This window comes from Zootermopsis nevadensis, unplaced genomic scaffold, assembly GCF_977971745.1.
Source record: "Zootermopsis nevadensis isolate Lab colony 2312 unplaced genomic scaffold, Znev_1.0 Znev_ptg000013l, whole genome shotgun sequence".
NCBI lineage: Eukaryota > Metazoa > Arthropoda > Insecta > Blattodea > Termopsidae > Zootermopsis > Zootermopsis nevadensis.
The window spans coordinates 10,964,371-10,987,966 of record NW_028259145.1 but is presented as its reverse complement, the minus strand read 5'-3'; the positions used below and the strand labels follow the sequence as shown (position 1 = coordinate 10,987,966).

Sequence of the window (23,596 nt, the reverse complement as noted above, 5' to 3'; positions counted from 1 at the left end):
GAGAGAAGACTTCCTCGTTGTCACGGCATGCATTCCCTCAGTACCACCGAAATGTGAAGCGTTCGCCATGATTTCCCCAATGTTTTCTAGAACCCAACCTGGTGTTTCGCTCCCTGTAAAATCCTTACACTGATATTCAGAGCGGAATTTCGCAGTCGGTAAGAATATAGCAAGTGTTTCGGAAGAACGGGATTCTAGTTGTGTCAGAACCGACTAATTTTTGCTCCAGATTGAAGTATTTTTATAGGTCTAATAGTCACTTCCCTTTCAAACAAATAGGAATTAACGTATGCTAATTAGTGTACAGTAGCTTTTAAGTAAGTGGTACACTTGAATTCTGCCTATGTACCAGGCATAAATATGCATGGGAAAGTGGAAGTAAAGCTCCATACATTCTTAACTTCGGCACTGGACAGAGGTGAGCTTAACGTTTCAGCTACCTTAACTCTGGGAATCGATCCCTGGAACCCGTTGAATGAAGTGTTTAATGGGCACAAAGCGATGGCGAGGAAGAAATTCCCTGCATCTGCCAGAAATTGAACCTCGGTTGTCCATCGAGGAGTCAGTCGCTTCAGGTGTTCACGGCGGGTAGTATGAAGTACTTGCTTCCCTGATGATGGAAGCAGCAAGTAACTCTAAAACGTCTGTAAATTTCTACCGGACTACGCAGATGGTCATCTTCAGTCACTTTACTGTATGCTAGCTAATCTGTACTTATTACTACTTCTGAAATGTTATGTTTCATTCTTTACCTATAGATACTATGAAATGTGTGTCAAGGTTCGTTACCTGTTTGAAAGTAATCCTATATCCCGGCATTGTCTGGACGAAGTAAGAGAACGCCGTAGATATATTCAGTCACGATATTCCGTGCCTGAAATCGAGTTATGAATCTTCCGAATACAAGTTAGCCGCCTTAGCTGTGTTAATCTTCTAGGTTTGTTTCTGTTGAGAACGTAAACAATTTATTATGTTTGCTTGCAGTACAAATCTGCTGACAGCTCTGTTCCATGCCTATAACTGATGAAACCTTGATGTGAGGTGTGTGAGTTTATAAACATGTCTACAGATGATAATAAAATATTTAAAACGGTATATAGGAGGATAGAAAAGTCACGCATCCCTTATTAAAATATTGATTGATGGTTGCGATCCAATGTAATTTGATATAAGAAACACAATGTCGCTGTGGCTATACGAGAGTCCACGTGGGTCATGTCATGTTATAACCTGCTCGCGTTAGTCTTTCAGTGGTGTTCAAACAGTCAAGTGCAAGGATGTATTTTTCACAAGTTCAACGAATACATCGCACCCTGGCGTCTTGTTCTTTCTTAACTTGCTGGAATGAGTTTAAGTATACATTTTCCGATTCTCCTGTGCCAAACAAAACTATAGTATTTTGTCTGGTAAACCGTTTCGTTCGACCTTCGGTGTTACGTGACGATAGTTTGGACGATATCCACCAAACTTTATTACGCTGTCCACGAATGTCACAGAAAAACTTTCTCTTCATAGTGTATTATCCTACTCAAGTGTACATAAGGCCACAAAGATTTTAAAAATCCATTCGTGTCATGCACAAACAGAGGGTTCTTTGGTGGTCGCATTTCTCGAAATTTATTGCGCTTTCTATCCCCGGATCTTTCGTCACTGGATTTCTGTGTTTGTGAGAACGTGTACAAAAACAACTCGCACACATCAAGAGAACTGAAATATAATCATTGACTGTAAATTTCAGAGTCACTGCAGAAAATCTTCACCGGGTTGAATCAGACATGAGAAAAAGAGTGAATGCATACATCGCTAGACGCTGTGAACATTTTCGCCACTCATTGTGCATTGCTTTTGTTTTCCGATTTCATTGTATCTTCGTCTTGACAATTAGAACGTGCAAGGAATGTGTAGCGTCACGTTTCGATCATCCTGTAGGTATCCGCGTCGTGACAGCAGCTTTTGAGGTTAACGTAAGTTACCAGCCATCTTGTATTATGAAAGTAAGATGTTTTGAAGTTCCCCCAAACTGTGATGGGTGTATTTTATGCTGTAACACCACGTTCTTTTGGAAGAAACTTTAGATGTTTCGATGGAATAACCGTCTTTAATTCGTAGCTAAGAGATAGCAAAAGATATCTCTGACTGTTGAAGTTAGCTTCCGGATGTTAAACGCTCATGTATAGAACATTATGTGGTAGCATTGTTCTGTACGAGGTACGATCCAAAAATTAAAACAATCAAATGGCCATGAGTACAGCGAATATTTGAGTGCCTACACTTTTAACTACATTTGTTATTCTCACAGACAGGCGTTCCACGGTATAGAAACCCTGAAGTGCACACAACACGCATATGTATCATGCTGTTTTGTAAATGGATTATCTGGAGGAAATTGCATAAAGCGCTTGTAGTACGTGTTTCAGTTACAGTGGAATAATATTGGTTCGTGCCAACCTTCTCTTTCTGTCGTTAAAAATCCCTATAGAAACACATACTAGTCACATTTGTGTAATTGTATGCTTCCAACTGTGCACGTGGGGTTAGCTTTACTGCCATCCGATGTGGATTACATGTAATAACAGAATGCGTTATCTGTCATTATCACTAATTATACAGGGAATTATTCACTTATTAAATTACCGACATGACAGTAGAAAGATTACTTTTTGGTACGTTCTTGCATTCACTTAATGCAATTTCTCATGCTTCTTGTGTTGTCAAATTATCATTACTAGGGGCTTCGCCCCTGCTTGCCTTGCTCACCACCCCGCCGAGGGTTCTCACATTTCCCTCAATTTTAGCGGTTCGGGGATGAAAAATGAGGGAAATAAACACAAAGTTTTAAATAGTAGTTTTATTTACGAATTGCAATGAATTAAAACCATTGTAAATTTTATTGTTGGAACACCCACTTGAGGGCAGAATTAAGTAATTCCAACAACCAGCTCGTGCAGCGTGTTTACAAGGCGTTCTTTACGCTCTGTCTTAAGCAAAGAACATCTTATGGTTGTGCTGTTTCCGTCTGTCTGTCACATCTATCAACCAAGATCTTGCTGTCAGTGGTCGTACGAGTTATTGTGAATGGATTTTCGTAAAATTTTATATACGGGTTGAACGACATGAGATTACTTCATACTCACACTATTGTTAATGTCCTACGCCTGTAATACCAGAGTTACTGTTGCTGGAAATATATTTACTGTGGTCTTCTGGGTTGTGACGCCGTGCAGTCTTCTGTGACATCGACCTTAAAGTCAGAGGCGATCCATTTCATCGCAACTTTGGTAAGTTATTACCAACTCCGTATCAGGTATATACACAGTTCATTTAGTATCGAGTGCCTTATGAACGCGTAGGAGTGTAAGGAAACATACGTTAGAACGTGAAAAATAATTGCAGCTTGACATTAACACTGGTCTAGATTGTTAACACTTTTTCTCCATATTCGGGTGGATCCGGGTTTAATCCTCGGCCTCGGACAGCTATCCTGAGATTTTCCGCCGTATTTCTCAGTCCCTCTAAGCAACTGCCAGGATACTATACTTTAAATTAGGCCACGACCACTTCCCTCCCAATCCTTCTCGCTTCGTTTCATTTGTTAGTAATAATCTTATCATTTCCGATTTATAATCCGCGTCGTTAAGATCGGTAAATCGGCCTACTGAAGTTTTTAAGGTGTTCGATACGCTCTTTCATGGGTGATGTCGTCGACAGGACAACAAAGGTAATAATAAATGCAACAGTAATACCGTAGGTCATTGTTGCAACAGTAGTATCGAAGATCGTTGCGACATTCTTATCTATTGTCATTGTTGTAACAGTGCACCCAAAGTCACTTTTTTAACAGTGTGATACGTGACAGACCGCTACGGTGGTCTAGCGGTTAGAACGCTGGCCTTGTAATCCTGGGGTCTCGGGTTCGATTCCCGGCGGTGCCCGAATTTATAACTTGTGTTGGGCAAGACCGTGGTCTAGGCAACACGAAGTTTTCCTCCGTGGCATCCCAACGATTACTCCATTCACACACAGAAGAAGGCAATGGCAAACCACTTCTGGATCATCTGCCAAGAACGTATATGAACAGGTCCCAGTCCGAGAAAAGGATGGAAGGATCCTGTTCATATGGACCTGTCGTCAGACAGAACACTAAATAATAATAGATACGTGACAGAGAGACAGACATGAACGGTCCATAAGGTGTTTCCTACGCTAAATCATAAAGGCAACTGATAAATAAATCAATACCTATAGCATTGCTCCTGTACCATACTCCTTGGTGATTCAGGTGACGTGGACATAATACGTGGTGAATAAAGTAGTTGTGACCTAATTCAAGGTCATGTCATAAATGCGTCTGGCATGCCTGAGAAAAATCACGTAAGGCACCTCCAGGATAACCGTTACTCCATTCGATATTCAAATCGGGTGCATGTCTAATGAAAGTCAGACATGAGGTAAGCTGCTATTCGGAAAATGTTGAAGAGGACGTAGTCTGTACTCACCTCCACATTGGCTCAAGGCGTGTCCTGAATACAAGTAAAAAATGACGATAAACGCGAAGTTCGTCCAGATGCGATGTTAAAGAATAGGAATCCATATTCGTGATGTCCCGGCATGGCGATAAAAATGGTCATTGTTTCTATCTGAATTCAAGTAACTAACCCAAATATAGCTATTCACTTTGCATCCACACTGTGAGCTGACTGGGTAAGGCCAAATCGATGGTAATTTTCTTTACGTTCTCTTCTTTTAAAATTCCTCCTCCTCCTTTGACATTTGAATACAAGAAATAATTTCGGCGCCTGTCGTACATGTAGCTTCGTCGTGCGAGAAAGACCTAAGGTCAGTTTCAGTAAGTTTTAAGCGTTTGAAAATTGATTTCATTTAAGGCTTAAGCTAGAGACAGTATTAGACTGTACATTTTTTGGCGTGCCAATTTAGTTACGTAAAATTCTTTTCTCCTACTATAAGGAGCGTGTTGAATAGATAATATTTGAACCTAGGTCTGAGGGTGTAACAGGATGTTGAAGGAAATTATGTGTTTGTATAGTATCTTAATTCAAACTTGAAAAAAATCTAAAATCTAAATTAAAATTTATGCTCCATCTGCTGTAAATTCGGTCGAAACGTGTATTCTCACTTATTAATCAAATTTTATGAATTTTAATTTTAAAATTTACATCGTCTAAAGTCTGAATTAAAATACTACAACATGAAGCAACGCAGTATAAAATAACGTACGATTCATAACTTATATTATACCAATTAGAACATGTCCATCTTAGGAAATTTGAGGTAGCTGAGTATGAGTGACTTACTTAGCGGCCCCTAAAGGCCAAATTGTTCGCCCCCTAGATGATATATGAGTGAATACGTAGCGTCCAAGGAATGGTATGGACAGGGAAAAAATTAGGAACTCAGAGGTGTTTCATCGTCGCATTGTCTTCCACAAATTTCACTGGTACAAACTCTGGCAGCCGCGGCTAGAAACCGCCGACTAACCGCTGGGAGACAGCACGACCTTCGGTTTTCTTCGAGAAACCAGAGAGGATAGATTACTTGGAGTAGATGGAGGGTAATATTAAAATGGGTCGCAACGAATAGGATACTTGCGTGTGGGTTGGATTCATCCAGCTTAGATCAGGGACCATTGGCTTGCTGTTGTGAACGTGGTAATTAATCTTCTAGCTCCTTAAAAGGCTGAGGAGGATCTTCTTGGTTTCCTGAGCGAATATTAACTTTTCTAAAAGAATTCTTCCCAATGTGGTTACCTGCATAAGTCCTCATTTATTTCCTGTTAGAGGTATTTGTGTTGATAATGAAATGTGAACTACATACTGTTGTGACAGGGGTGTTAATTACCAACTATTCAAACAGAAAATGTTAAAACAAAAATTTTAATAGCGGAGATTTAACTGGCCTTGTTAAACTTGTAAACCATCGTTACCGCTTAATGACAAAAGTTACGTCCAGTTAAGTCAAAGATCTAACATAATTTTCTCTTTGTATCCCAGGACACATTATGAGGCAGATATGAAACTTTGCCATTACATTTATTATAAGGACGTCCTAGCAGTTTCAGTCGTATTACTTTGATTTATGAGATCTCTCCTGAGTAATAGACCCTAAATTATTACTCCTTCTTGGCTGAACGAATGTTTACAAAATTTATTAAGTTACTGTATAACCAATAACATTCTTCGCAAGGAGTTTTTTTTAGTAATATAAGTTATCTAGATTTGTTATGGTGCAGAAGGATATTGCATTGGAGTGAGCATGTAGTTCGGCTGACGAAGACAAGAAATACATACATTTAGATGAGGATAATTTCGAAAAGCAGAAGGAGATAGAAGTACATGAAGATGTAAGATTCGAGGTTTTCACGGCGGTGAGTCTGAAGATGTTTTTCAGATAAAAACGTTGCAGGAAGAGACGTTGATGGAACTAGTTCCTGATTGTGTCCTTGTGGGCGGGAGAATTGTTTTATGATGTTGGAACTTCGCATTTTCTTACCACCGACAGTCCTTTCTAGAATGTGACAGGTCTCTTGTAGCTGTCACCAAATTGTGTGCTTCAAGGTCACACCAAAACTATTCAAAATTGCAGCACGAACTTCGGAGCCAAGGCGAGTGAAGACAGCTCAAAACTTGCAACGTAGCGAAGCTTGCAACACTTCTGATGAGTTTGAACCGAGTGGAAAATAGGGTGAATTTTTCCCTTGACCTTGAAGTATAAAATTGGTAACTGCTACTATTGTGTAACTGGCTTAACTGTATAGCGTAATTAAATAAAATCTTCAATGAAAGTTTGACTTGAGATTCGTGTTTTGTCTTTTGGCGACAATACTTACCAGTTGTTGGATAGGTCACTTTTGCTGATCTGATATTGAGAACAGTGGAAAATATCGGATGATATAGATGAAGGCTGGCTCAATATCTAATCAGACTTCATCGTCTTCAAACAATAATACCAGCAGCGGTCACCCATACCACTGGGAAAGTACGGCTTCGCTTTATCGTGTGGCCAGGAGGTCTCCTTTCGTGCGTCTTCAGAATTCCAGATGACCCTAAAGCATTGTCAAAGAAACTGCTCTGTGCTGACAAAATAGATTATGCAATCCGGTCTCAAACAGTAATGTGTGTTCGTCCACCACTGCCCACGTGACTTGTATGATATCCTAGGTCCCGCAAAACCTCCACACATTGACCTACCCAATGTTACATTGGAGCATGACTGGACTCTCAATGAATTTATTACCTTTGTACAGAACTTCATTTTGTGTAACATCATTCATTCATCTTGTACGTCTCCATGCGTATAAATGGAACTGTAATCGTAATTGCTATGTTTCTTGCTTGTGAAGTCGCCGTAGGGCGTGGCGTTTCTCTTCCTTATTTAGAATTCCCAGGTTTAGTTTCGTTTCGCTATTCTCTTTCAGTTTTTGCACCATCGTCTTAATTTTCTTACCATTAACTTTAGTTTATTTGGCATAATTATTGTACATTCTTAAATATAAACGTCAATTCTTAACCAATTCACATTTCGTCGGTGGTCTCCGTAGCTCACACAAGCCACGTAGTGAAATACGATTGTATATAAAATGTTTGTGGGGAAATCTTGTTGGAAGAGGCCACATTAATATTATTACGTATGTTGTAACTAGAGTAATTTGATGTATATTATTTTGCAAGTTGGTTGTTTCATGAAAGAGAAAATACTATACGAACCTCAGTTATCCCCAAACTATTCCGTATTCTACTTCTCAGTCAACAAAGTCTCTGTTACTAAGAGATTTACACTCTGTGTTTTGTATTTTTTGGGGAGACCTAGACGTAAATGGGAGGATAATATCAAGCGAGATCTATGGGAGGTAGGAGTTGAAGGAGACTGGATTTTGTTGGCCCAAGACAGGGTCTGGTGGAGGGCTTTGGTTAATTCGGTGATGAACCTTCGGGTTCGGTAAGCCATCTAGTAAGTTAGTTAGTTGTGAATTTGCTTTTTGCCTCAGTCATTTCGACTTCTTGCGGGAAAATTAACGAAAAATACCAGCTGAAGATTGCGTGGTATGAAGTTTATAGTTATATAACTTTCTGTATCCTCTTTTTTAATTTCCTTTGCGTCCAGATATTCTCTTATGCGCTTTTTTATTTTTTATGTTTGTTAGTAGAAGAAAGAAAAAATTGCACGCCCTTAAATGACAGTTGGTATTATCTGATTCTCGAAGGCCCTTAGATACAGGTAAATTTTCTAAATGTTGGAAACCCTGATCAGTACAAATTCTGCACACGTTTCATATCCAATACGAGAAAGAATGTTTCAAGTGTCTCTGGATATCTGTAATCATGGCGGATGTCTCGGATGACAAATGACGTTCTGAGAGCCGAGGGAGTACCGTTTTTATATGCAGCATCGTAAATGGATTTGTCGAAACAAAACAGGAACAAAAGCGACGGAAGTTAAAGAACAAAATATATTGCTGTAAGTAATAGACCTTTTCTTGACAGATAACTCGATACGATGGGGAGGCTCGCTTTACCCTTTGGCGATGCGTTCAGAATGTGGATTAAGTTAATGAGGTTGAGCGTAGAGTGAGAATATAAGCTGCTTTCGACGGGTGAAGTGAGCAGTCAAACTGAAAGACGAAGCATCCATTTACTAATTAGCATGAAGTTTTCTTCTTCGGATATTATTAATTGGGTCGTGTGTCCTGTTCATTTATCGAATTAATTTTCTAAAATTTTACATTTTTCAGTCATCTAGCAGGATTCCTTGTACGAGGTTTGAGGCGTTTCAAGATATACTTGCACAGATGAACTTAAATTAAAGCGGGCATAGTCCGTGTTCCAAGCGGGATTCGAATCCGGTAGATCCCAGAATTCCAGTGATTCAAGACCGGACTCGATAGGTGATAGCGTAATCGAAAGGTCACGCAGCTTATATTAAAATATTTATTGGTGGTTGAAATTCAATACAATGCGATTTTATTAATAAACACGTAACATAGGCGTGACTATACAAGAGCCCACGTCATGTTATAACTTGCTCGCATCAGTCCGTCAGTTGTCTACAAATAGTCGAAGTGCAAGGATGTATTTTTTACAAGCGCAATTAGTGTTCATTTTCGAACACTACCTGACATCTGGTTCTTAAGCTGCGGTCACACTGCAAGCGTATTCGCGCGAATTAATTGTCGGGCGTTATCGAGCGAGTTCGGGCGAACTTTTAGTGGTAGTACTGCAAGCGACATCGCGCGAACGTTTGTGGCGCGAGCCTTCAGTATGAAAATGGAGTTGAGGAAGAGAACCGTTTGAATACATACCAGTACATATTAAATGCTACTGAGGAAGCAATAAAAAAGCAGAGTAATTTCCGAAACTGTATTTCACCATCAGAACGCTGCTGAATTCTTTGATAGATGAAAATTTCCTAATTGTGTGGGCTACATTGATAGGAAACATATCCGTTTGAAATGGCCAGAAAAATCGGGGACGCAGTTTTATAATTACAAATAATTTTTTTCCATTGTTTTGCAAGCTGTTTGTGACGCAAACTATAAATTTGTGTGTGTTAATATAGGCTGGCACGGAAAACAGAGTGATGGAGGAACCTTCGCTGCATCAAGTTTTTACATACCCCTCGAAAATGGATCATTGAAATTGCCACAAAATGCAAATCTTCCTCAAACTGATGTGTCACTTCATGTTTTATTAGGTGATGACGCGTATCCTTTAAAGACTTATCTGATGAAACCATATTCAAAAAGAGCTTTATCAAGGGAAGAACACATGTATAATTACAGACTCTCCAGAGCACGGAGTGCCTTCGGTATAATTGCAGCCAATTACTCTGAACCAGATAAAGCTGATTTAATCGTAAAGTGCATATGCTTGTTACATAATAATATTATTGAGAAGGAAAGTATTTATGATCCATCTATCACATCGTCGACACCACAAAATGCAAGCATAATAAATATAATCAATCACTATCAAATAATAGGTCAGCACAACAGGCTTGTGACATCGGAGACGCATTTAAAAAGTATTTTAACAGTAGTGAAGGTAGCATTATCCAACAGTTCAACGTTTCCTAATTATCTGTGCCACACACAATCCACTACTTCAACAAACATAAATGTAGAATTTGTACTGGTGTAGCAAGGAAGAGTTTGTAATAAACTTAAATTGCAATATTTAGTCACTAATTTCTTGTCATAACTTCCTTGAAACCTCTCTGTTGTGATAAGTTTTCATTTTTTGGTCCCACAAAGCCTTCTCATTGAACACAAGATGAATTAATTTTTCAGTATCCATCTATTCGCGCGAATGAAACAAACATGTTTGAACGACGAGCGATGTCGAGCGATACGCGCGATAACTTCGCTTGCAGTGTGACCGGTTACAGGCCTTGTAACGTGTTTGGTAGTTCGCCCGAACTCGCCCGATAACGCCCGACCGTCAGTTCGCGCGAATACGCTTGCAGTGTGACCGCAGCCTTACTTAACTTGTTGGAATTAGTTGATGGATAGATTTCCCAGTTCTCCTATGCCAAATAAATAGACAATATCTCGTCTGGTGAACCCTTTGAGTGACTTAGGAACCCTTCGCCGGTTTGCGTCAAACAGGATGAGAGCGTTTCATGCATCGTTGATTGTAGTAAACACTCCCTACACTTTATATTTTACAAATGGAACATGTGTCAGGAATAGGTTGCGTCAATTTTCAATTGTCCTGTAAAAGAATTAATTTACTTACTATTTGACCAAATATATTAGCTTTCAAAAGCCATCCGTGTCATAGAGTTAATCTCTTAACATGTTGCGTTAATAAACTATTTTATTAAACGTAATTCAAATGAGATAATGGTGTTATAGTTGAAGTCGAGGCAGTAATTATTCTTTATGTTTTTTATGTCTTTCGTTTGGCCCTATTAAACTTTATTGACAGCCACCAGACCAACGGAGTGTGGCAAACTTCTAAAATTACATTGATGTTAAATACACCTCGGACAGTAGGCAATGTACTACAAAATTAGATTGTCGTGGATTAAACCACTGCCATAAACCATCAGAGAATCGATAGATGTAAATCCGAATGATAATCCGCCGATACTGCAATTAAAAGTGGAAGAGTCCAAAACGTGTTTTGCCGTTTGTTATCGTGTTAATAATATTTGAGAGGTTACCGTACAAACGGTCTAAATCGGACGCCGATTAGTTTTCCTTCAGTCCTTAGGCAGCTAGCGACTTTGCTGTTTCACCAGATTATAAAGAACATTTATCCCTTCATAGTACACAGCGCAGAAGATCAAATTATGTATTTGTCTATAGAATTAGACATTCTTCGGGTAGCATTCTAAACATTTACGTTCTATATTTTGACATGGTACCCCACCAGGTGTAATTTAAATTGTTTACATTTCAAAACTATCAAATTCACTCACTGGATTCAAACGCGATTTTTCGAATTTCGAATTTAATGCTAGAAAGGAAATCGTAGAGATCAAACATTTGACAAATCAACATGGATAATTTCATTTTGCATTCATATTTTATCCCGTGATTCTATAGCGGATACCGACGACTCTGAACCAGAAAGTATTAATACCGAATTAGTAAATGTATCAGATTTAACCTAATGCATGTTTATTTCTGTTTCAGGTGAGTAAATCATCAGCATTTACTTCCTATAGTGACGTCTAAATGGTAAGTGCTGTGTTTATAACTGAGTGTTGTGAACAGGAAATATATCAAGGGGCCAGAAAGTGACCTCTCCTCCCAATTTTAACTCATGAAGTTATGTTCTAACTCATTAAAATTTTATATACTCCTTTAAAATCTTCATGCAGCAACACGGGCGAAATAATTATAAACTGATCGAATAGAGATGAAATATTATTTAATCGAAACATATTTCTGTCTTGAGGCGGTATTTTCGTTACGGGCATGGGTTAGACGAATACCACTGATTGGTTGAAGGGCAGAAGAATATGTTTAATGTGGCATGTAATAGCACGTAAAGGTACAGCAAAGTTCTTCATGTTTGTAACTACTCAATGATAGCGTATGTGGGCCGTGGTAGTAATGCTTCATGCTTTTTAATTGAACGTTGACAGTGGTAGGCAGTAAGTAAATAGCTTGGGTTTGACTCCTGTACGTCCGAGGAAATACTATGAAAACTGTTTAAGATTTGAGGTTTTCACAGCGGTGAGTATGAAGATTTCCGTCTTCTGGGTTGTTGCGCTGTGTAGTCTGGTCGATGTTAACCAACGTTTCAGAGGTCATACTGCCTCCATCATCAGGGCGATGAGTATGAAGATTTCTGTCTTCTGGGTTGTTGCGCTGTGTAGTCTGGTCGATGTTAACCAACGTTTCAGAGGTCATACTGCCTCCATCATCAGGGCGATGAGTATGAAGATTTCTGTCTTCTGGGTTGTTGCGCTGTGTAGTCTGGTCGATGTTAACCAACGTTTCGGAGGTCATACTGCCTCCGTCATCAGGGCGCCCTGATGACGGAGGCAGTATGACCTCTGAAACGTTGGTTAACATCGACCAGACTACACAGCGCAACAACCCAGAAGACGGAAATCTTCACTATGAAAACTGTTCGGCAGGATGCAGTGATTAAAGGAAAAATCTCAACTCCCTTGCTGAGAATTTAAGTCCGGACATTTTACTTATATATCTGTTACCGCTCATACATAGTCAGAAACTCAGAAAATGTATCCCGTACAAGAATACACAAAAATCCTCATTCGTTCTTTGCAACGTGCATTTAGAGGTATTATATTCTCCTTGTTCGATACTTCCCACTTCGACCACCAGATCGCAGCACTTCAGTGTCTACCTCAGGAATTTTTTCGTGTCACTTTTGTCACCGCTCTTAGGATATTCAAAACAGAGATCTGGATGTGCGCAATGACGCAACCTCCACACCAAATTTCTTCCTAATCCGTCAGGTGGTTCTCGAATTGAATCGACCGTACAGACGGACGAACTGACAGACATGCTTTCTCGCTCTCCACTTTGTGCAAAGAACGCATAATAAGTTTAAATGTTAAGTTGATGTGTGTTCTTATTGCTGGAGAACTCGGTATTTACCGTTAATTATGTAGTACAACATTTGTATGAGCAGAGTATTGATTTCGTATGAACCCAAAACGAGCTAACTCCAACAACGAACGCGGTAAACATCAGGAATCCATTTGCTACTCGAAAACGAATGGATAAGTTAACGCAAACATAATTAAAGCAGTAAAAAGTTTGCAAATGTTCAGCAGCTGTCACACTGTTTGTGTTAATTTAAAGTTTAAGTATATTCCTGCGTCTCTTTTCTACAGAAAGAATCCAACTCATCTTCATGGAACCATTAATCTCGGTTTCCAAGATTCTCGGCTGGTACAGAAATTTTATGAAATATTTTCAAAGTCTGGCCTTCCGAAAAACTTAAAAGACAGATAAGTGTGGGGCTAACAATGGACTTAGGATTTTGGATTTTCACAGCGGTGAGTCCAAAGATGGCTGTCTTCTGGGTTGTTGCGCCGTGTAGTTTACCGACGTTTCAGAGGTCCTTGCTGCCTCCATCATCGAAGTTTAAAGAATTTCAGAGGTCCTTGCTGCCTCCATCATCGAAGTTTAAAGAATTTCAGAGGTGTTTGCTGCCTCCATCATTGGGGCGATGAGTGACTTTATTGACAACACACGTACTCACTTCCACGTGTTCTATTTAGTTTCCTGTTTCTACCGCCAGTTGCTGCAAAATAGCAAAGTTTGAAATTCGCAACGCAACTTTATAAACACGCTGTTGCCTACATAGAGCAGTCACTTTGCTAGTTTCCTCTGTGGTATGAAACTTTGTTCCCTGCATTATGTATATAACATAGCTTGAAAGTAATTGGAATCAAAGTTCTGGGAGGCATGTTTTAAGAATGGCGGGGGATCTAACAACATTATCATACAGATTTTATACTGTTTTCTTTTGCATATTGCAACGTGTCAACACTGCTGTTTTATTCTTCAAGTTTGTATTAAAAAAATTAAAACAGAGGTTTCTGGTCCACGTCTCACATAGGTTGTCTCTCATTATTTATTTATTTATACTTTATTTTTGGTTTAATTATTTGTATCCTGACATTATAGTCGGCGCAATAGTTTTTGGCCGGTGGAGAAGATAGCGGAGCTGGCGGACGGGCCTAGTCTGTGTACCTGGGGTGGCACGGTCAGTGTATTTCTTTTGTTTGGGCGTTCGGTCCGATAAGCTCCTCGCTGCAGTCAGCATTATACTATCGCACAAGTGACTCGCTCCTAGCCTTCCCCTTGAAAATTCCACCGGCCAAAAACTACTGCGCCAACTATACGTTGAATTTCAACCCAGTTTTCTGATTATTATTTATTTATTTATTTTGTCAGCCATATTACCTACTGTTCAGTTCGCTATGATACAAGTAATTGTCCTTATAAGAGGATTCGCAGTGCTTTATAGTGTACTTTCGTTTGATGTCTGATATTTATAATATAAAGCAGTTGAATTCGTGTCACTATTATCCAGGGGCTATTGACTCCTGCAGATGCTGGATTTTCAGTTTTCACGGTGGTGATAACGAAGATGGCTGCCTTCTGGGTTGTACTCCTCAATAGTTTATTGTCTAATGTAGAGTATTTATTTACATTTAAATTACAAAACAAATTATGAAGTAAAGACCTAATATTATGACATGTTTAATGTCAGTTTTATGTTTAGACACGTATCAAAATCATTCATTCATGTCGTCCTTAATTAGATTGATGAGCCATTCTAAAATCACAACGCGCGCGTTCGTTCCAGTTCATTATAAATCTTCAATCGGTTCTGAACGACCAAGTGTATTTATGCTTTATGCTGCAACACGCTGTATTTTAGTTCGTCTGTGCTTGCTACATTTAGCTCACTTCGACCTTCCTGCCCAGTTTATTCGTGTGAGATTAAATGTAGCGTTTCTAGTGTAGCAGCAGATTTACGTATCACAGGTTGTACATTGTAGGTGACGTTTGAATGTGCGCCACACACAATTGTGCTTGATGAATAATAGGCCTACATTGTAAATTATTTCGTTATCTCAAAGGAAAAGAGTTTTCAGACGCTACGCGTAATTCATTCTGTCAGTAGGAGGATTATAAAAATAAGTTACAAGAATTTCGACACGGCGAGCATATCGGTACTTTATATGTCTCGGGGGGGGGAGGGGGCATTTAAATGACGTTCAGGAACATTTGATTATATTTAAGTTGGCTTAATTAAAAATAAAGTGGAGCAAACATTCCATATATTCTGTGCCTTGGCACTGGATGAACGTGATAGATCCACGTGTCGCCAGGAAAATAGCCTTCCATAGTCATTGACTAAGGCACTCGCTGAAATTTAAAATCTATTTCCTTGAGATGAAATATACAAGAAACTGTCCGTGCCTTGGCCCGGAATTGATCGGTAATCGTTTGCTTAACAACGCTTTATTCAGCAATATTATCCTACATGGTTTAGCTTTCTTGAAACTGACATCTGACATCAAAGGGTCCAGTGAACAAGAGCTAGAAAATGATTCCTAATAGAGCTACAGCGAGACGTTCTATCGTTAACCTATCGAAGCCCGAAGCTCATCTCAATATTATTTAAAAATTTCAGTTCTTTCCGGAAATAAAACACAACTCGTCTTTATTAAAGAAGTCAATTGCTTAATGTTCTTTAGGTTAAATAAATGGTGTTTTACTAAATGAGATTTTAGGTTATCACGGTGACGGATATAAATATGGCTGTCTTTCGGGCTGTTGCGCCGTGTATTCTGGTAGATTACGGACGTTTCAGAGTTGCTGATTCTCCATCAAGGCTGCCCCCATTGTAGCTCTGGTGATGGAGGCAGCAAGCACCTCAGAATCGTTGGTAAACGTCTACCTGATTACACGGCGGAACATACTGAAAGACAGCGATCTTCATAGTCGCCACCGTGAGAACCTGAAATCCCACAAGTATCCCATGTGGTAGCCTAACATGTGATCGCGAAATTTGGCCACCGCAACGAAGGGCTAGTTCCTTACGTAACGATGGAATCTGTGCACGCAGAATCGAGAGAGGCCGGTGTTCCAAGTGGCATCAATGCAGTTGCATTGTGCCAGAAAGTGAGAGTGACCTTGTGACTTGGTGTGCCAAACAAGTGCGAAAGTTAACTTTATTTTTAATATCTTCTTGTCTTGCATTCTCCGCAAACGCTTCGGACATGCCGTACAAGCATCACACTGAGATCTGAGCTTTTTACGGCTGTGAACGTTTTCAGTGGGATCTATTGGGAAATGACCCCTTATAATCTCGTATGTGGTTATCGTTTTTGAGGGACCTGCTGCCTCCATCTAAATAGCCAAATAATTTATGATCGATTCGGCTTATTCCTCGTATCTTTTCTCCACAGGTTTTTTTTACATTTTCCTTCGTTTATTTCAAGACCTGAGAGCAGTAGTGAGCTAGCCGACTAAGACAACAATTTTGAACATGACAAACCACATGTGCCTTAGCCCACTTCTACATAAATCAAAGGACGGTAGTGAGATTACTTTATTATTATTATTATTATTATTATTATTCAAAAATCTTCATTTTGACCATATTTTATGGTATTTAATCTTGTAAGTTTTGTCTAGTTTTTAATGTTTATTGTTCTTTTAGTATTAATGAATTGAATTATTATATTACTTAAGCATATTAATTAGCCCATTTTCTTTTGAATCATCACTCAATAAAGGAATTGAATTGAATTATTATTATTTACTAATATGATACATTTTTATATTTAGTTTTGTTTGTTTATTTTTGTATTTGTAATCTTTTACCTTTATTATTATTGAATGAATGTAATCATTGTATTATATTTTATCATGTAATCTTGTACAGTGCTTGACTGTTATTGGCCTTACCTGGCTGTTGTCAAGCACTTAAATAAATTAATTGAATTGAATTGTTATTATTATTATTCTAGATTTTCCATCTTTATGGGTTAACCCGCTGTTGTTCCCAGCATTAGTATTTTTTTCACTGTCTCCCTCGCCGTTCTGCCTCTGTTCTTTTGTTTCTTTTATACTGCTAACCTCAGCAGTAAATACAGCGTAGCTAAACGACCTGGGACACACTCGATCCATCCCAATTCTTCCACACGCAGAATACGCCACCATTGCTACTTTTAGTCAGGGTCCGTTTGTATGTATATGTATCCTCGGCCGACATTCGCGTCTGCATGTTCTTAAAGGTCTCATACCGAAGTACACAGCGCATTTGCAGACGATGAGAAAACATGAATGTCAGTGATTCACTGAGTAGCTAGCGACCTGTCTGTCTAGTCAGTTCAGTGACACATGAAATGTGAATGTCGATTTTTTTGTCTCTCGTCTTAGTTTAGTTTTTTATCAGCTGGAATCCTACGTCTTTGAAAACGAAGTGCATTAGTATCTGTCCCGATGAGGATAACGTTGTTGTGTTTGCCCACATACGTCAAGGCCATCTCCTTTTGCTTTTTACTGAGACAAAGAGAAGAAGAACTGCAAAGCAAGACAACTAACGGTCATATCCATTACATTTACTCCCGCTCCGCTCCGCTCCGCTCCGCTCCGCTCACCGAACCATTACCACTCTACTTTTGCCTTGATCGTCGTTTTTCGCTTATTTTCTCCTCTTTTCATTTCCCGTTTGTGCTCACAAAACAAGATGGAAGTGGGACGGATGATAGAGACAAAAAGTATTTACGTATTACAGTGGTGAAGGAACGGGAGGTTGTCGCAACTTGATAGCCATTCCAACGCTGCAGAATATCTTGGGTACAAGTAGGAGAAAACTCGATTCTAACTGTTGAATAACAAAAGTACGAAGATTGGCCAACTGCAGCCTATGTGCTCCTGAGATTAAATAATGCTTTGTATTTTTAACGACGTCATATCGACTCCCAGAGACATGTTGAATATTGTTTATTTATTTCTTCGCCGAATGTTTCGGTCGAGTGGTTTTCATTTCTTCATATTCGGAGGTCACGTGTTCATATTTCTCTCTCTTCTTTCCATCATTCTTTCTTCGTTCCTTTCATTCTGTCTTCTTTATTACGTTTTCCGTTACACTTCCCCGTTATCCCCTATGTCATTCTTTCGTCCGTTAATGTCTATTTATTTACCTATTTTATCAACTTGGCCTATTACGATGATGGATCAGTTGCTGAATTTAGTTATGTAAGACTAGAATGGAATATATTATATTCATACCTTTATTCTTTGTTGTTGCGTCGTTTAGTATTTCAGGAGTATCCTAAAAATTCTAAGGAACGTACTGCCACTATCTTCAGAAATGAAGAAAAGCGTTTTCTTCATTGATTCGTCGAACAAATCAGACAGCTTACGCCGGAAAGGAAACTGGGATAATCTAAAGAAAATAATAAATTGTGTTACGGGGTGGACCTTAAGTTTCTCTAATTACAAATCATTCTAATTATACGAATGACCGCATCTTATCGTGTTTCAACGTAAATGTAAGGAAGTAAACTTTCAAATTTTGCGTTAATTATTTCAAATTTCAAATTATATTGAGATAGTGATATATGATGATGAATTCGTAAGAAATTACCAATTCGTGGAACTGAATATTCCTCCCTTGTTCTCAGACAACACGTGACTTTGTTATACCATGATCGTATATGAGTCTGGCAAACATTTGAATTAGTCGGTCGATTTTCGTTAATGTCGATATAAGATCAATATCCACCCTGCACACTTTTTAATTTCCTAGCTTCAATAAACTGAACTGGCAACCGTTCCAGCATCGGACGCTTCAGAAACCCGGGTATTTGAAATGTTTGCGCTTTTATTGAAATGTTGTGCAGATTATCCCGTACACATTCCACCTAACTGTAATAATAATATTCAAACCAAGTAGGATTTGAGGTATTCACGGCGGTGTAGACTGGTAGAAGTTAACCGACGTTTCATAGGTACTTACTGCCTCCATTATCAGGGCATCGCCCAGACCACACGACTCAACAATCCAGAAGACAGCCATCTTCGTGTTCCAACCACTTTCCCCATTCTTGATTTTGGCGTACACTTGCCTTTATGTTTTATCTTAACTGTTATTTTTGTTGAGAAACATAAAATGGCTATGGTGAGGGTTCTTTCTGAAAACTTCCAAGTGTACCATTTATAAATGTCACAGGATTTTGTAGTTTTGCGAATCCTTGGTCTCGTGTTATGATATGAAGCAATTTATTTATTTTCTTTTTAACCTTTCTTTATCATCTGCATGTTATGGATGATAAATTAGGATTCACTTAGGAGGAAGTATCTTGGCCTGCTTAATGTGTTATTGCTACATTTAATTGGAGGATATTTTGTTGTTTGCCACGCAGTTATAGCGGTATTTGTTTGTTGCAATGTTCAACCATAGGGGTCCTGTGTTTGGATGCAAACTAACTGTTGTTGGCAGAAAATATTCCTCATACGGTGGGTGCCATTGCTTAAACTTTCCCTGTACCCATCCTGAAATAACGTGACCTTTTTCCTTACCCCACCTTTCGCCTTTAAACTAAAACATTATCCTAACGCCTACGTTAAATCCCTCCCCAAGTCCTTAGCTCCTCCTTCTAACGTCTTCCCCTTCGCCCATGTCTTCTACTGTTCACACTGTTGGTTGGCAGATGCCCGTGAAGGACCGACACTGATGTAAACTGAGATAGGACAAACCTGAGGTTAGTCGGACTCTGGACTCCTCGGTTGCAACCGCAGGGCTCGGTTTGTTTTCTCTCTTTAGCGTGATGTCTGTTCGGTCCATACTGTGAAAGTGATCAGCCTCTCCGTAGAACGTACCAGCATTTCGCGCAAGTGAAATCCCACTGTCGTCGTCACGAACTTGGTTTGAGTCTGTTTAGCCAGTCCTTTGCATTGGTCTGCCAACATTCCTTTCTACTCGATGACCATCGTTTAAAACTCTTTGGGATAAGATTCTCTTCCGTGTTTCCAAAATGTCGTGCCCTCAAATTCTGTTTTTAATATTGCAACATTATAATAATGCGCAAAATCGGCGTATTTATCCTTCTAGTTATCTCAGAATACGCATTTCAGCAATCACATTCCTTTCTCATTTTCCCCTATTGGTCAAATTTTTATTTCGCTTAAAAAACAATTTCTTTTCTCAGGTGTGTGTGATATACGTGAAAAATTAAATTCTAAAGTATTATATAATATTACATTTGAGTTCTCTTGTATCCTCCACTTAATCACTGCCATTTTTGAGGGAGGTATTTAAATACGCTGTTTCAACTCTATAATTACGGTCAGCAACGTCGAACGTTAGGTTGACGTTGAGTGACAGGTTGTGGAACGAAAGGGTTCCTATTTAAAGTAGGTCGTACGTCCAAGCATTTGTCTAGAGGGACTGTCAAATACCACTGCATAGCCCTGGTCGAGATTCTGGTACATGCGAATATGAAGTAGAGTCACCAACCACTCAACTTGTACGATGTTCAGTTTGATATTTCTTGCAACCTTAGTTTTCCGTGCAAGTGTACGCGGTAGTCTGAAGATCGAGCACTTGAAGTGACACTAGTAGAATGTCTGTAAAGAAAAGGACACGGATTGAGTGGAAATAACGGGACGCCAGAAAAGTCAGGACGAGGAATCTCTAGGTTGTTTCCTCTGGATCGTTCGCTCTCGGGGTTTTCAGTCTGGGCTGACAGACTCTCGGCATTACGCCAAATGGATCTGGCAGACACACTAACCCGCCTACCTGAGTTAGTGCCACATACCTCACAGTTGCCCACTCACTGAATGCATATGCGTTTCTCTGACTGTTCATAAGTTTTGTGTCTTCCATGATAATCCCTACGTTTTTATTTTCATCAGTGGACAACCGTGGGTCTTTCCATGACTAGAACCCGCCTAGCAGTTTGGGTGGAGAAACCGAATGCTCGTTTCATGTAATTCGATAATTCAACTTTGGATATGATCTTGCGACACTTCCAACCACTTACCAGCTTAACAAATTATCTCCCTAGATTAAACTTAATGTAATCCTCCAATCTCATTCTTGATCTTTCATGTTGACGTTTTCCAACATTTTTACAATCAAAATTGTTTATGCATTTAATGTATATTTTAGTTTAGCTACATTCCCAGCCAATCGTAGTATCGTAGGTTTCTCCTTTCTAACAATTCTATGTGAAATCAATCATGAATATGAAAAAATTGTCCATGTTACTCCTGAGTACTTATTTTCCATTACTTGTAATTTATTTTCTTTCGACAAAGCAACAGACACATTTCACACTCAAGACATAAGAAATAACAAAATTTGTTGTATGTCCTAATATTCTATATATTGTTACATGAATTTTGTAATGGATACTTTACGTCATTTTATATATATATTTTATATATTTTTTTAAAAAATCTTAAAGTAATTAGGTATATTCTAAAATGCGTGTTTGTTCAAAAATATTCAGTTACTTGAAACAGGGATGTCGAAACCTCAAACAATCAGCGCGCTTATAACGAAAACCAGGTTTGCCTTCAGCAGCCATTGATTATTCAGCTGTCACATCGAAAATATCCATCCTTGCCGTAGAAATTGTCTTTTTTGCCTCGTGGCTGCCTCGTCAAAGCTTTACGTCAATAGTTAATGCATCACACAATCCTTGGATCGAAGTAATGATAGTAATCAGCATGAATAATATAAATCCAAGAGAATTAATTTTGGAAGTAAAGGTAATGAATTCTTGATTGTAGTGAAAGCATTTGGTTTTTTCATATAGTTTATTTTTGTTCAAACTGAAGGCGAATGATATATTGTAGTGAAGCAAATACATTCGATGCCGTACGAAATTCAATCAGACAGCATTATCGTGTTTTAGACCCCCTTCCGAAGCAATACCGTATAGAACGCCTGTCTAATTTCCATACACTAATTGATTCTCCTGACACTGGACTACAGATCTGGTTGATTACGTCTGTTATATTAAGGGCAGTACGACACCAGTTGTGATTCTGCTTCTCTCCCGTCAATTAAATCAACGAATTATCACGGCGACAGGTGGACATTGAGCGAGAGGATTTGTATAGAACCTTGTCCCACACTCCCAGTGGATTATTTAACGATGCTTTTTCAACTTCGTTTGTTATAGAGCGTAAAATTGTAGGATTACCTCCAAAATACGAAGCAGGACGGCTGCTCACTCAATCACTACGTCCAGTTCCCCGAGGGGTGAGGGAATGTGGTGTGAAACAATGGACCACAGTAAAAATTTTGCTAGTTAACAAACTGGCAGACAAACAGCAGTGGAAGCTCTCCCATAAGCAATAAAGAATCTTATCCATAAGTTGATATAATTGCATCATATTGTGAATTAAAATTTAATTATTCGTGTTTTTTTCCGTATATGTATAATTTTATTTATATACAATTGTGATTAGACGGATAAAAACACGAATAATTAAATAAAGAATCTGTTATAATATTTTCGTGTTATTATTGTCATTTTTCTTCTTATTATTATTATTAACATCATCATCATCTTTATTTTCGTCAAAATTAATTCGTCTTTTGATACTTTTATAATTTACAAATTGTTTATTTAATATCAGACTAACTAATTGAATAAAAATTTCCTTGGATATTATCCATCGTCTAGTAAATATAAAACGTAAAAACGACGTTTCGGAGATGGGACTCTATCTCTGTCTTCAGGTTTCTAGGATGGATAATATCCAAGGAAATTTTTATTCAGTTGACTCTTCACCATCGTCAAGAAGTTTTAGATTTGATAACTAACTAACTAGATGACTTAGGGAACCCAAAGGTTCATCACCGAATTAACCAAAGCCCTCAACCGATCCCTGTCCTGGGCCAGCAAAATCCAATCGCCTATTTAATATCGGAGTGAATATTAATCTGCTCCTAATTTTAACGCCAATGCCTCTCACCCCTGACAGTACAAATGGGTCATTCGTGCGATGCGGGAGAAATTGAAATTAATTTATGATTGTGGCGACTGTGGTAGCAATGCAAACAAGTATTGTGGCGCCTGTGGTGGTGTTTGGCGGAGTCTGGAGTCAGACAATTGTTTTTTGCGTTTGTGCGTTTGACGGGAATCTGGTTTCAGTAGCCGTGAAGATATTTTAACGTTTAATTTGCAGAAGTAACAGAGATGAAATTTCTAAGACCAATTGCAGGGTATAAAAGAACAGATCATATAAGAAATGAAGATATTAGACGCGAACTGGAAACTTTTAACTTGCTGGATAAAATATGCGAACATCAAAGGAATTGGCTAATGCATATAGAAAGAATGGAAGCCAATAGAAATCCACAAGAAATGTATAAATACAAATCTAAAGGCAAACGAGGCAAAGGACGCCCACAAAAACGTTGGAATGACCAATTTTAACTGCAGAGTACTGTATCCTATTTACTCGAACAGAAAATTCCTTGGAGACGGAACAGTCTATAATAGGCTGAACCATGGAGATGATGATGAATTTACTTCGTAAAGAAGTTTTACTTATGTTGTATTTCCAATGATATTTGCAAAGATAATACTCGAATAAATTGTATAA

The 23,596-nt window shown here is 38.7% G+C and overlaps 1 protein-coding gene across 12 annotated transcripts in view; it reads left to right on the top strand.

Moving 5' to 3' along the window:
* The window catches only part of LOC110830769 (uncharacterized), a 1,002,197-nt gene that overhangs the window by 697,192 nt on the left and 281,409 nt on the right, over positions 1-23,596 (top strand). The window lies entirely within an intron of this gene.